Source organism: Ranitomeya variabilis, chromosome 1 (assembly GCF_051348905.1).
Source record: "Ranitomeya variabilis isolate aRanVar5 chromosome 1, aRanVar5.hap1, whole genome shotgun sequence".
Lineage (NCBI taxonomy): Eukaryota > Metazoa > Chordata > Amphibia > Anura > Dendrobatidae > Ranitomeya > Ranitomeya variabilis.
Genome location: NC_135232.1, coordinates 356,078,144 through 356,092,300, shown reverse-complemented (window position 1 = coordinate 356,092,300; position 14,157 = coordinate 356,078,144). Strand labels below are relative to the sequence as shown.

Below are 14,157 nucleotides of genomic sequence, written 5' to 3'. Positions count from 1 at the left end.
CCCATGAAAATACGGCTAAGGCGCCAACAAGCAGGAGGTGGAGTAATGTTTTGGGCTGGAATCATGGGGAGAGAGATTGTCGGCCCCTTTATGATCCCTGAAGGGGTAAAGATGAACTCCATAATCTATGTGGAGTTTCTAAAACAACACTTCCTGCCATGGTTCAAGAGGAAGAACCGTGCTTTCCGCAGCAAGATCATTTTCATGCATGATAATGCACCGTCTCATGCTGCAAAAAACACATCTGCATCTCTGGCTGCTATGGGCATAAAAGAGGACAAACTTATGGTGTTGCCACCATCTTCCCCTGACCTCAACCCCATTGAGAACCTCTGGAGCATCATCAAAAGGAGTGTCTATGATGGCGGGAGGCAGTTCACATCTAAGCAACAGCTCTGGGAGGGTAGTCTGTCCACATGCAAAACAATTGAAGCAGAAACCATCCAAAAACTGACAAATTGTATTGTTCTATACAGAGTATTCTCACATTACAGTTTTTAGGTTTGCTTTTTGCTTTTGACAAGTACTAAATCTGCTCCTCATGTGCCTCCTCCTATATAAATCCCAAGGTATTATTCAAGAGGCAGACTCAGAAACCTTATGGACCGGTAAAAGACCACCTGCTAAATTACTGGTAATCTAGATAAAAATTTGTATTGTCTTTCCACAGTGAAGTGGCAGTTGTGCCAGCTGTTCCTTTTACTCCAAGGAATTTAACGAATGGAACATACTGTGACTACATGAGAGAAGCAAAATTTACTCATCTCTGTTTAAAGGAACATTATGTCACCTCGAAATTCTCAGTACAATACAAGATATTAGAAAATTAGAGATTGCAATACAATTTTAATTAAAGGGAACCCTTCATTTGATTCATGCTGCAAAAATAACGTGCAGCATGAAACAGAGTATACTTTTCCCTAAAACGGTCAGGCGTTTCAGATAATATATAGCAAATAGGTGTGGTCGAGAACTATAGACAGAGACGATACTAGTCTGGTTATGCCTCAGAACGCCTTCTCACTGCACCACCCTGGTTAAATGACAGGTCTCTTACTAAGTACACAGATAGGTAGATTTATCAATCAACTGGAGCGGCTCTAGGAAAAATGTCCAGGGTTAAGGTACCGTCACACTTAGCGACGCTGCAGCGATATAGACAACGAGCCGATCGCTGCAGCGTCGCTGTTTAGGTCGCTGTAGAGACGTCAAACACAGCAGCTCCAGAACGATGCAGGAGCGATCCAGTGACGTAGCGGTGACTCACTTATCGTTCTCACAGGTCGTTAGCTCCATGTAAAACATTGCTGGCATCGTTGCTTTTGCTGTCAAACACGACGATACACGCCGACCTGACGACCAAATAAAGTTCTGGACTTCTAGCTCCGACCAGCGATATCACAGCGGGATCCAGATCGCTGCTGCGTGTCAAACACAATGAGATCGCTAACCAGGACGCTGCAACGTCACGGATCGTTGTCTTTCTCGTTGTAAAGTTGCTGAGTGTGAAGGTACCTTTAGCCCCAGACTAATCTCTTCTCTGCCTATCGTCCTCAGCCAACTATTCAAACTATATTTTCTCTGAAACCCCGAAATGTTTAAAGAAAATTAAACCTAGGTGCAATCATGCAGCGAGGCTCTGACTCGTGTCACCCACGGTTTGGGCATCATAAATAAAGTGAAAGTTCGCTTTTAGGAGACTTTCAGGATTTGCTTTTTATACTAAGTGACGGTACATCTACTGCAAAAGACACATCTACATTGTACATATTAGTCACATTATGTGCGATGGGTCATTGAACACAGGTTCTAGAGGCTGTATGCCATAGGGTTCGCTCCTCTGCCATTGACTTTCACTGAAGGGGTTGTTCTCTGCTTGACAGCCCCTTATAAATGCCCCATGGATTCTGCAAAAAATAAAAAATGTTTTACTAATCTCCGGGACTAGAGCTTTCAGCCTTAGACAATCAGCGGCCACTGATCGGCTGTAGCCTTCACAATTACATCCAAGCAGAGGAACAGTGTTTTTTCCACTTGGACAGACACGGGGCTGATCTGGTTTTTAATCCCTTAACAACCGCTAATACGCCTTTTAATGGCGGCAGTTAAGGGTACTTATTCCTCAGGTTATAACGCCCCCCAGCGTCAGAAAATCTCCGGGGTAGTTGAGACCCCAGAGAACATGATTCGGGTTGGTTTTTACCATCCAAAATCTTGTGATCACCATTATTTACCGAATAACGCTGATCGCAAAAATAAAAAGTCTGATTTCCCATTCAATTATCTCTCCTATGATAAGATCTAGCATACCAGAGGACAGAGAAATGGGGTCTGCCGAGCCCCCCCGGTACCTCCGATGTCCGTGGCCCTCCGGCTCTGTCCCCCAGCCCTCGGCGTCTTCTTCCTGGAAGAAAATGGGAGGCGCATGTGTAATGTGCCTACCGAGATCTAGGAGAAATAGGAGATTTTTCCTATTGGTTCATTTTGATCACTGTGATAAACCCTATCACAGTAATCAAAATAAAAAAATAGTAAATCAAACCCCCTTTATCACCCCCTTAGTAAAAATAATTAAGTAAAAGAAACGTATTTTTTCCATTCTTTGCAGTTAGGGTTAGGGTTGGGATTAGGGCTAGGGTTGGGGTTAGGGCTAGGCTTAGGGTTGGGGTTAGGGCTAGGGTTGGGGTTAGAACTAGGGTTAGGGTTGAGCTAGGGTTAGAGTTGGGGCTAGGGTTAGGATTGTTTTGGGGTTAGGGTTGTGTTGGGGTTGCGGTTGGGGTTATGGATGTGGTTTTGGGGTTACGCTTGTGGTGTTTGTGTTAGGGTTGCAGTTAGTGTTGTGTTGAGGTTAAGGTTGTGTTGGGGTTAGGGTTGTGTTGGGGATACGGTTGTGTTGGGGATACGGTTGTGTTGGGGATGCAGTTGTGTTGGGAATACAGTTGTGTTGGGGTTAGGGTTGGGATTAGGGATGGGATTAGCGTCAGGGGTAGTGTTGTGTTAGGGTTGAAGTTAGAATTGGAGGGGGATTTCCATTGTTTAAGTACATCAGGGGTCTCCAAACACGATATGGCCCCCGCCTTTGATTCCAGCCAATTTTGTGTTCATTAAAAGGGAACCTGTCACCTCAAATTGGCGGGATATTTAAATGAGTTTTTACCGGTCCGATGGGCGGCGTTTCATCTTTATTTCTAGACCCTGTCTGTTTCTGTTGTCCGCAATATGTTAGTGAATTAGAGTACCTGTGCTCCATAGTTGGCGCATGCGCAATGGAATCTTTGGTCGTGCACACGCGCAGAATGCTTTGTCCAACTGCGGGCAAAGCCGAAAAGCATTACTGCGCATGTGCCCGCGCACTATGTCCCGCAACACAGCAAAATACTTCTGGGACATAATGCGTGGGTGCATGCACAGTAATGCTTTTCGGCTTTGCCCGCAGTTGGGCAAAGCATACTGCGCGTGCGCGACCGAAGATTGCATTGCGCACGCGCCAACTATGGAGCACACGTACTCTAATTCCCTAACATATTGCTGACAACAGGGATGGACGGGGTGGAGAAATGAAGATGAAATACCGCCAATCGGACCGGTAAAAACTCCTTTAAATATCCCGCCAATTTGAGGTGACAGGTTCCCTTTAAGTCAAATGGTGCTTCTGAGCCCTGCCATACGCCCAAAAAATGGCTTTCCCCCACATAGGGGGTATCGGCGTACTCAGGAGAAACTGCACAACACATTTTGTGGTGCATTTTCTCCTGATACCCTTGTGAAAATAAAAAAGTTTGGATTCAAAGTAATTTTTTTGTGAAAAAAGTAAAATGTTAATTTTTTCCTTCCACATTGCTTTAGTTCTTGTGTACATCTGAAGATTTAATACATTTCTTAAATGTGGTTTTGAGCACCTTGACGGTTGCGGTTTTTAGAATGGTATCACTTTTGGGTATTTTCTGTCACATTGACATCTCCAAACTCACTTTAAACGTGAGATGGTCCCTAAAAAAATGGTTTTCTAAATTTTGTTGGAAAAATGAGAAATCGCTGGTCAACTTTTAACCCTTATATATTCCTAACAAAAAAAATTATGTTTCCAAAATTGTGCTGATGTAAAGTAGACATGTGGGAAATGTTATTTATTTACTATTTTCTGCCATATGACTCTCTGATTTAAGGGCACAAAAATTAAAAATGTGAAAATTGCAACATTTTGGACAAATCTGTTTTTTTCATAAATAAGTCATATTGAAGAAATTTTACCACTATCTTGAAGTACAATATGTCATGAAAAAAACAGTCTCAGAATCAGTGGGATCCGTTGAAGCTTTCCAGAGCTATAACCTCATAAGGTTAAAGTGGTCAGAATTGTAAAAATTGGCTTGGTCTTTAAGGACAAAATTGGCTCTGTCACTAAGGGGTTAAAATACAAGTCTGCAGTCACTCTATGTGACTGCAGACTTGTCAGTCCTCACAGCGTGCACACTGTGAGGATTCTCCGATGCTGGAATTTGCAAATATGCGGTCACATGCAGAATAAATGGGCGTGGCCTCACTCAATGCAAGTGTATGGAGAGAGGCCAGATACAGTCTGGCAAGGAGTATGCAAATTGCATAGTTGGGCGTCACATGACCGCCTGCACCCAGCATCGGTGAATCTTCACAGCGGAGAGTGACTGCAAACTTATACGTTAAGACAGGACAACTCCTTTAATTCAGTATCATGGGGCCATTAGTAAGAAGTTTTCCTTTCCAATATCCAATAAGTAACAACCCCTTTAAAAAAATAGTGTATCATCAAAGCAGAAAGTGTAGACATTTGCATTTTGGTATTTTTGTCAGAACTGCAGCAAAACTGACATTTTTAAAGACCATACTAAAGTTAATAGGATCCATCGACGTCCACTTGGATCTGTTGGAAAATCCAATACAGACAGAAGCCATGACACTGATTTGAGCCTACTAGAGGTCTATATACTAGACATATAAGCCAGTCCAAGTGTCCACACGCAGGGTGAGCCTGATCTACTTATAGAGGGCAGAGTGCATATTTGATACAAAAAAAAATAAAATAATAAAAAAACACATTAATAAAGAATGGCATTGTTCAAGGTAACACAGCATAGTGTTGTCTCTGACGGCTTCCCTCCAGGTAATTATTTTGTCCATTACTGCACTTATGACTACTTTCATTCATAAACAAAGAGTAAATGCTTAGAATAATGGCAGTGTTATGTTCCCTGCATCTAGGCCGGCAGAAGAGAGTGTGCTGAGACCACTCTTGCGTGGGATTTTACGCAATCCTGCTTTGTATTGCTGATTCCCGAGCAGCTTATCTTTCACAATATTGTTCCATAACATTCAACTGTCCAGGTTTTACAGGACACATGCTCATGTGAGGGCGTATTTGCCAATGCCGTGGTCACTAAATGTTCAGCCGCTGGAATGGCACACGGTACGTTACTACACTATAAACATGCTTTGCTAGTTGGGAAAGAACAGGAATACATGGAGCGATGCGCACACTAAAATAAGGCTAGAGTCAAAATTGTTATGGCCGGCTGTCCTATAAGGACACTAACAAGGGGCATCATCAAAATCATATTGTTCCCTTGGTGTAATGATCTATGTGCAGTGACAAAGGTCATCCTTACGCCAGGTGAACCTGCAATTTTACCCCATTGGGTTACAACAATCATCACTCTATGGGCGCTGTCTCAATTTTTTAATTATCAATTATAAAATGTATGTGACGTCCGGCACATTTTTTTGGTCAGTAAGAATTTTCTATCAGTATGTCCTTGGAGTATGGGAAGCTACAGGTCAATGTGGCAACGTTCTGGCAGTCATGACACTTGGGGGGAATTGAATATAACTTTGAATATATGCCTTTCATAGGGTACTCCCAACAGAAATATTAATTTTAATTGACACATTAATATACAGTTTGGGATTGTTATGTGATAGGTCTTGCTGCCATGTGTATACTGCTCTGTCCTAATGTTTTACTTTTAGTGGGTAGTTTTTAGAGATTTTTCTAGTTTGCGAAATTTGTACATAAAACACTGAATAAAGATATTTAAGCAATACTAATTGATTGTGGATATATTTTCATATTCACATTAGTGTATGAAAGTTGTGTAGTTATATGGTATAAGTGGGTTTACCCTAGATATGTCTACTGTGAATACCCCATGCAGAATTCTTCTTTTAGAGGGCCTTGAATTGCATTACTAAAGGGAACCTGTCACCATGTTTTCCCTATATAAGGCCTCTTTCACATGTCCCTGTCTCAGGTACGTGTGGTGACAGTTTTCACACATACCGGAGACACTTAAGTGAAAGGGTCTGTGCACATGTCAGTGTGTTTCCACCGACAGTGTGTCTGTGGGCAAAACACATTAACATGTCCTTTTTTAGCGTCAGCATAGGCCGCAAAACGTCCCACACATGTGCACACTGATGACACACATGGATGTCATCCGTGTGACACATCCCAGCGCCTGGGAAGCAGCGGTACAGTTAGTGCTGTTCCCCGGCGGCGGGTGCTAAAGACCGCTGCCATCATTCTCTCCTGCTCTGCTGACGATCAGCGCGAGCAGGGGAGAATGATGAGGGTTATATTCGAGTCATAGCAGTGAGAGCAGGCGATGGGACTATTAACATATTTTGCGTACAAATTCTCCAAAAATTGCAAAGTTACTTGTCCAGTCTACAATTTCAAAGACAATACTGGCTTATTTCTGCAGGAAGTGCTATATACATTGCACATAGTATACAAATGTATAGGGTTTACTTGCAGTGCAAACATAGTTCCCAGCTCGAAAAGAATGAGTTTGATTTTCTTATGTCCTAAGGCCATACAAGGGATGTCACTATACAACAGAATATTAGGGGAAATTGTTGCATCTGATCTGCAGGCAGGATGTTATAGAGCAGAAGGAGCGGATCAGATTGATAGACATTTTTATGGGAAAATAAGCAGTAAATCTTGCATTTTATTAATTTTAGTCCTTGGTGTTTGCATGCATACGAGTCCAGCTGAGTGACTGACAGTCTGACTATTTATGCAGACATAGCTGTCACTGAGTATGACCGCCCACTGGACTCATACACATACAAACACTAAGGATTTCAATGAATAAATGACAATCTTTTTCCACAAACCTACATATCATTCTGCTCACCTTCTCCATTTCACTGCGTGCACAACAGGTGTCCTTTACATTTTTTATATATTTTAGTTGAGTCACTGCAGCTACCGTGCATAATTAATATTTTGTTTTTTTGTGAGAATATTGCAAACTAAATTAATGATTCCCATTAAAAAGAAAGCTGAGCTGACAATCCTGAAGAAGAACAGCGGATAAAGCTGATGAACTTTACCAGAAGAGCAATGACACAGTTTTGTCTTCCAGCACATGAGAACTTTGCCAACTCATTTCCCCTTTTGAACATGACACTACTGAGTACAACATCACGAGGGCGCAACCTGGAGTTGCCTGAATGACAATATCACGCACAATAGAATGTGACCAAAGGTCAGGCCAAGTTAAGATTTCCTAACACGAACATCGCAGCTTCTTCAATGCAAAGATGACACACGTCAATGGTGGATGTATTTATTGTCTGCCACCTACTTTTTTGTATTTACCCATTGGCTCCTTGGTAACAAGATTTCTATAAAGTCATGCTGAGCTGGAAATCTCAAATTTGGGATTAGAAAGTATAACAGCATCATATTGCATCATAAGATCCTATCTTTGCCCATCCCATGCACTGGGTCATTCTGCAGGGTAATAATCATGAGTGGTGGGTGGCATGACTAGGGTATTGATAAATGTCTATGGCATTAATAAATAAGGACCTAACACTGAGTGATGATGGAAGCATATGGCGATGGCAGCCTTTATTAAATACAACATATATAACAAACACCATTAACAAACACTATTAGTTCCCTGAGGAGATCCTGGATAGCTCATAAACACCCATGTTCACTGATCCTGGATCCTGAATGGCAGCTATTGATCCACTGGTCTTCCTCTGCCTATAAAGGTACTCTAAGGGTACTGTCACACAGTACCATTTTGATCGCTACGACGGTACGATTCATGACGTTCTAGCGATATCGTTACGATATCGCAGTGTCTGACACGCAGCAGCGATCAGGGATCCTGCTGAGAATCGTACGTCGTAGCAGATCGTGTGGAACTTTCTTTCGTCGCTTGATCACCCGCTGACATCGCTGGATCGTTGTGTGTGACAGCGATCCAGCGATGTGTTCGCTTGTAACCAGGGTAAACATCGGGTAACTAAGCGCAGGGCCGCGCTTAGTAACCCGATGTTTACCGTGGTTACCAGCGTAAACGTAAAAAAAACAAACAGTACATACTCACATTCCGGTGTCTGTCCTCCAGCGTCTCAGCTTCTCTCCACTGTGTGAGCGTCTGCCAGCCGGAAAGCGAGTACAGCGGTGACGTCTGACGTCACCGCTGTGCTTGCCGGCTATGGCGCTTACACAGTGGAGAGAAGCAGAACGCCGGGGACAGACACCGGAATGTAAGTATGTACTGTTTTTTTTTTTTATTACTTTTACGCTGGTAACCACGGTAAACATCGGGTTACTAAGCGCGGCCCTGCGCTTAGTTACCCGATGTTTACCCTGGTTACTGGGGACTTCGGCATCGCTCCAGCGCCGTGATTGCAACGTGTGACCGCAGTCTACGACGCTGGAGCGATATTCGTACGATCGCTGCGACGTCACGGATCGTGCCGTCGTAGCGATCAAAATGGTACTGTGTGACAGTACCCACTCTTCCCCCTATAACAAATTAGCCAATCCTAAACTACCCCAACCACTTGTGACCTATACTGCAACCCATACCTTCTAACTGTCCCTCTGGAGGATGTGCAGATCCACCAGTTAACTCTTTCCTAGCCTCCACTTTCAAACGCCTATCATGAACCGGGCCCACGCTAGTTGTGTCCATCCCAGCCCTATTTGAGAACTGGTGACTGCCGGACCCCAATGTTGGAGAAGGCTCTCTTAATACAGTACCAGCTTTCATAGCCAAGATGTACCTAGGCTTATCCTTAAAATAAAAAAAAACTCATGTTAAAAAAATATATCTTGTAAGATTGTGCGCGTCTATCTCACATTCATACTGCTTAAGCACAATGGAGCATTATCAACATACTGAAAACATTATTAGCCATATGGCCATATATTAAGTGTCTCCATCTGGAATAACTGAAGTAGTTGAGTACAAGTTTCTGTTTGTTTTTATCTCGCACTGGAGTCCTGGGTTCAAACCCCACCAAGGACGACATCTGCAAAGAGTTTGTATGTTCTCTCCGTGTTTGCGTGGGTTTCCTCCGGGTACTCCGGTTTCCTCCCACATTCCAAAGACATACGATAGGGAATTTAGATTGTGAGCCCCAGTGGGGACAGTGATGATATTGTGTGCAACCTGTAAAGCGCTGCGGAATATGTTACCGCTATATAAAAATAAAGATTATTATTATTATTATCTCTTTCATCCTCACTGATAATGCCCAATGAAGAGGTCATACATTTTCCTAGACATTTATTATTGGTAGTAGATAAACATGGCAGGAAATAGGATTATTATGATTGTGAGGGGCACTTCAATCTTTTATTCAATGCCTCCCGACTGGTGTGCCCTGTTTTAAAAGGGTTAAAGCTTATGTCCCAATGTTCCCTTTTTTTCTTATCTCCTCCTTTCCTGTTTGTCACAATGGCAACCCCCTTTTCCTCTTCCCTGTGTGCCACCTGTTATAAAGGATGCCCCATCCTCTTCCTGCCTCTCTCCTCATAGCGGTGGGACCCAGGGGCTGCGTTGTGCTGAGTGCTGCTAGGCTGCCTTGCTGATGAGAGATGGCTCACACTTTGGTGTCAGCGATAAGGGACAAAATCAGGAGGGAAGGCGATTCCAGGCTTACCAACATCTTGGTCAAGAAGGAAGCACCCCCTCCTGCTACTCATGTGTCTGTTCCCGTTGGCCGGCGGTCTGTTCGATGAATCCGCCTGCCGGAGCATTTAAGCCCCGCTCCCATTAGGTCATGGGGTGGGCACATGTGTCATTCGTGTCATCCCCCAAACACAGCTCCTGCTCTGTGCACAGTGGCTGCAACCCTAATATCCCAGAGGCAGCGCAGAGCCACGCGCAAATACTATGGCCACGCCCCCTCTACTCTCACAGCTTCTGAACTCCTTCCTCCTCATAGAGGCAATGCAGAGTTGCCATTTTGCAGCCCCTCGCACCCAGCACTGCTACAGTACACGTCTCAGTACCCTGCAGTGCTCCAGTGCCAGCCAATAACTGCAATGGGAGGTCAGGCTTGCAGCAGTACATCCTCTGTTGAGGAGCCTGCCTCCCCTTTGCAGATCTATGATTTTTTGTTTGTGAGTCCAAAGGACTCCAGGTCCTGCCAGATTTTGTTGGACACTTTCTGCTTTTTCATGTCACACTTTGGTGTTCCTGTATCCACCGAAAAAACTTTTGGTCCTTCCACCATCCTATCCTTTTTAGGGATTGAGCTCGCTTCCACGGCAATGGTTTTTCAGCTTCCATCTGAAAAAAATTTCAAAATTGATTGAAGGTTTTTGCTCCATACGAAAAGTTACACTATGACAGATGCAGTAATTGGGTCTTTTCACATTCGCATGCTATGTAATGCCCATGGGAAGAATTTTTTCAAAACGTCTGTCCCTGTCAACCTGAGGTATCAAGCTTCCCCATCGCAGAATTAGAATAAAACTAGCTTTACAAGCTGATTTACTGGTTTGGAAAGAGTTCCTCTTGTCCTACAGTGGTCACACGTGTTTTCAGTCCCTGGAAGTGACTAATGGGGATCTCTCCCTTTTTCCAATGCCGCCGTGTCCTCAGGTGTCGCTGTTATTTGCGGGTATCAATGGTGTGCAGAACATTGGCCGGAGTCCTTTCTCGCCTCAGGCTGGGTTAAAAATCTAACTTTGTTAGAGTTATTTCCCATTGTCACGACTATTGTCATCTGGGATTCTTCCCTTTGGAATAGATTAATTTGTTTTTGCACAGACAACATGAGTGTGGTACACTCCATAAATCACCTGGCATACTTTCCCCCCCTGTCATCAAGCTACTTAGGTTCTTGGTTTTACAATGTTTAAATTTTAACATCTGGTTTATACCTCAACACATCCCAGGTACTAACAATGTAATCGCTGACTCTCTTTTTCGTTTTGATTGGCAGAAATTTCAAGACTGTTTACCCTCAGCCAAAGTGGAGGGGCACCCATGCACGTCCCTCATGTGGCAAGTGGTGGAGGACGTATAATGGACCTGGTGAGATCCTTGGTAGCCCTGTCTTACGGTAAGACATGAAGATAGTGGTACAATTTACTGGGGGACAGACCGATTTTATCATCCCATCACATCCGTTTGGAAGTTACCATTGATTTCCTACTTCACCTTCGAAGCATTTGGGTATCGGGAGCAGTTGCTCAGAACTGCATATCTGGTTTGGCCTTTTATTATCGTCTTTTTGGTTGGATGGATGGTGCCAAGCTTTTTATCATTCATCACCCACCCCCTGAAGATGGCTGGACCATCACTGTAAATACATCATTGTAAATACACACCTGTACTTTGTATCTCCCCCACCTCATTGCAGATTGTAAGCTCTCACGAGCATCTTATTTCGCTTTAATTATTATATTGTTAACGTTGTTACTTATGACTCTTGTGTTTGAAACTGTAAAGCGCAGCTGAATATGTGGGCGCTATATAAATAAAGATTATTATTATTATTATTATCAGGCCATCAAAGGTTGGAGGAGGGTGCACATTCATCAGCAGAGCAGATGGCCTATTTTTTCAATTTGCTTACTCGTTTGATTAAAGCAGTGTTTCCCAAACTCCAGTCCTCATGGACCCCACAGGTCATGTTTTCAGGATTTCCATAGTGTTGCAAAGGTGAGAGAATTCCTGAGAGCTTGATGAAACTTCCATCACCTATGCAATACTAAGGAAATCCTGAGAACATGACCTGTGGGGTCCGTGAGGACTGGAGTTTGGGAAACATTGGATTAAAGGCACCTCCGCCATCTGTTCTTCTCCTTTCGAATATGCTCTTTTATCTAATGCATTTACTATTGCTTTTTCGGTGCTTTACGCATCAGTGAGTTAGTCCCCTCGTCAAAGCATACTTTAGGTGGTCTTCAGCATGATGATGTCTCCACCTGCAATGGGGGTCTTCGGATTCGAATTCGTAAATCCAAGACTGACCTGTCAGGGATGGGTTCATGGGTCACTCTTTTTGCCATTCCTGGTCCTATGTGTCCTTTAAATCTAGTTGACAATTATTTAGCAGTTCCCCATTACGGTATGGCCTTTTTCTCCTATGAGGACAGTTCTCCCCTGATAGTATTTCAATTCCAATCCGTCTTTCGTAAATTCTTACTTCCCCTTGGCCTCCCTCCTAGGGAGTTTGGTACCCACTCATTCAGGACTGGAGTGGCTACAGAAGAGGCCCGACCCGGTTTATCTAACCCTGAAATTCAGCATATTGATAGATGGCATTCCTCTTGTTTTGCCAGGCACATAAGAACGGATTTATTAATCTAGTAATTTTAGAATTTGTTTTTCAGGAGTTTTGAAACCCGCCATGTGGATTCTTGGACATAGAAAGCGATCAAAAAAGTTATGTGACCGTAAATGGTACTAATAAAAGCATCAACTCATTCCACAAAAAATAAGCCCTCACATGATTCAGTTGGTAGAAATATAGAAAAATTATAGCTCTCAAAATATGGCATTTCAAAAACTTTTTGCAAAAAAAGCATTTTTAGTGTGTGACGGCAGCCAAACATAAAAAAATATAAAATCTGGTATCACTATAATCGCATCAACCCAAATAATAAATCTGTCTAATCATTGTACGGCATAAAAAATAGATAAAACAAATTCTAAACCTGCTGTTGATTTGTTCATTCTGTCTCACAAGGATGGCAAATCGGTTCACATTTATCTTACACCGAGGTTTCCATGTAAATCAATAACTTACATAATTCAGAAGTTTCCCTATAAGGAGGCAGACTGAGACACTTTCTGTCTGGCCTATGATCTCACAGTGTCTGTCATTTTAGCTGTGCATAAAAACGCGGTCGACCACAGTTTTGCACACCTCTGAAAAGATGGACATTGCTGAACATAGGATAGACGGAGTACAGAGTTACTCTGCTGCCTCACTATAGTGAATGGATCCCTTGGGAGTTTCATCAGATTCACGTCACTTGAAGATTTAGATGGAAATCTAATCTAATGCAGCAAACCCATGTAATAAAGATGGTGGCAATACTGATGCAAAATACTGATGAGACAACCACTCACAGCCTACCAACTCATGGAGGGGGTGATTGCTTAGTACATGATCTTTATAACATGGGTTTGCTGCATCCTGGGAGTGCTCTAGTTCAGAGACCTGGACAGGTAAGCACTGCAGTCCGATTATGTTGTACTAATTCTTGAATTTTGGGAGTAATTTCCAAAATGGGGTCCCCTGTGGGAGTTTTTTACTGTTTAGGCACTTCAGGGGCTCTGAGAACACAACATGACGTATGCTGTCTAATCCAACCAATTTTGATCTCCAAAAGTCAAATGGCACTCAATTCCCTTTGAGCTCTGCCGTGAACACAAACAGTAGTATTCCACCACATATGGGGTTGTATCGGCAAAGTCTGGAGAATTTGCACAACACATTGTATGGTCCACTTTCTCCTGTTACTCTTAAGAAAATGAAACATTTGAGGGTAAATCAAAATTTTAATGGGAAAAATGTTTTCACAGCTCAATGTTATAAACTTCTGTGAAGTGCATGTAGGTTCAAGGTGCTCACTAGGGTTGAGCGAAACGGATCGTTCATTTTCAAAAGTCGCCGACTTTTGGCAAAGTCGGGTTTCGTGAAACCCGACCCGACTCCAGCGTGGGATCGGCCACGTGGTCGGCGATCTTGGCGCCAAAGTCGCGTTTTGTATGACGCCTTCCCCGCCATTTTTTCAGCCAATTAAGGAGTGTGGGCAGCGTGATGACATAGGTTCCGGCCTGGTTTCTGCGGCTTCATAGAGCCATATTACCGTTTGGGCTGCAGTGATTTCCGCAGTCAAAC

General features: G+C 43.2%; 1 long non-coding RNA gene across 1 annotated transcript in view; it reads left to right on the top strand.

The window, feature by feature from the left end:
* Positions 1-12,683, top strand: part of LOC143794018 (uncharacterized) — a 443,398-nt gene extending 430,715 nt beyond the window's left edge. Inside the window, exons 3-4 of the long non-coding RNA XR_013220383.1 lie at positions 11,245-11,364; positions 12,641-12,683. This is a non-coding gene — a long non-coding RNA (uncharacterized LOC143794018). The remainder of the gene's footprint in view (positions 1-11,244; positions 11,365-12,640) is intronic.
* The last annotated feature ends 1,474 nt before the right edge of the window (positions 12,684-14,157 follow it).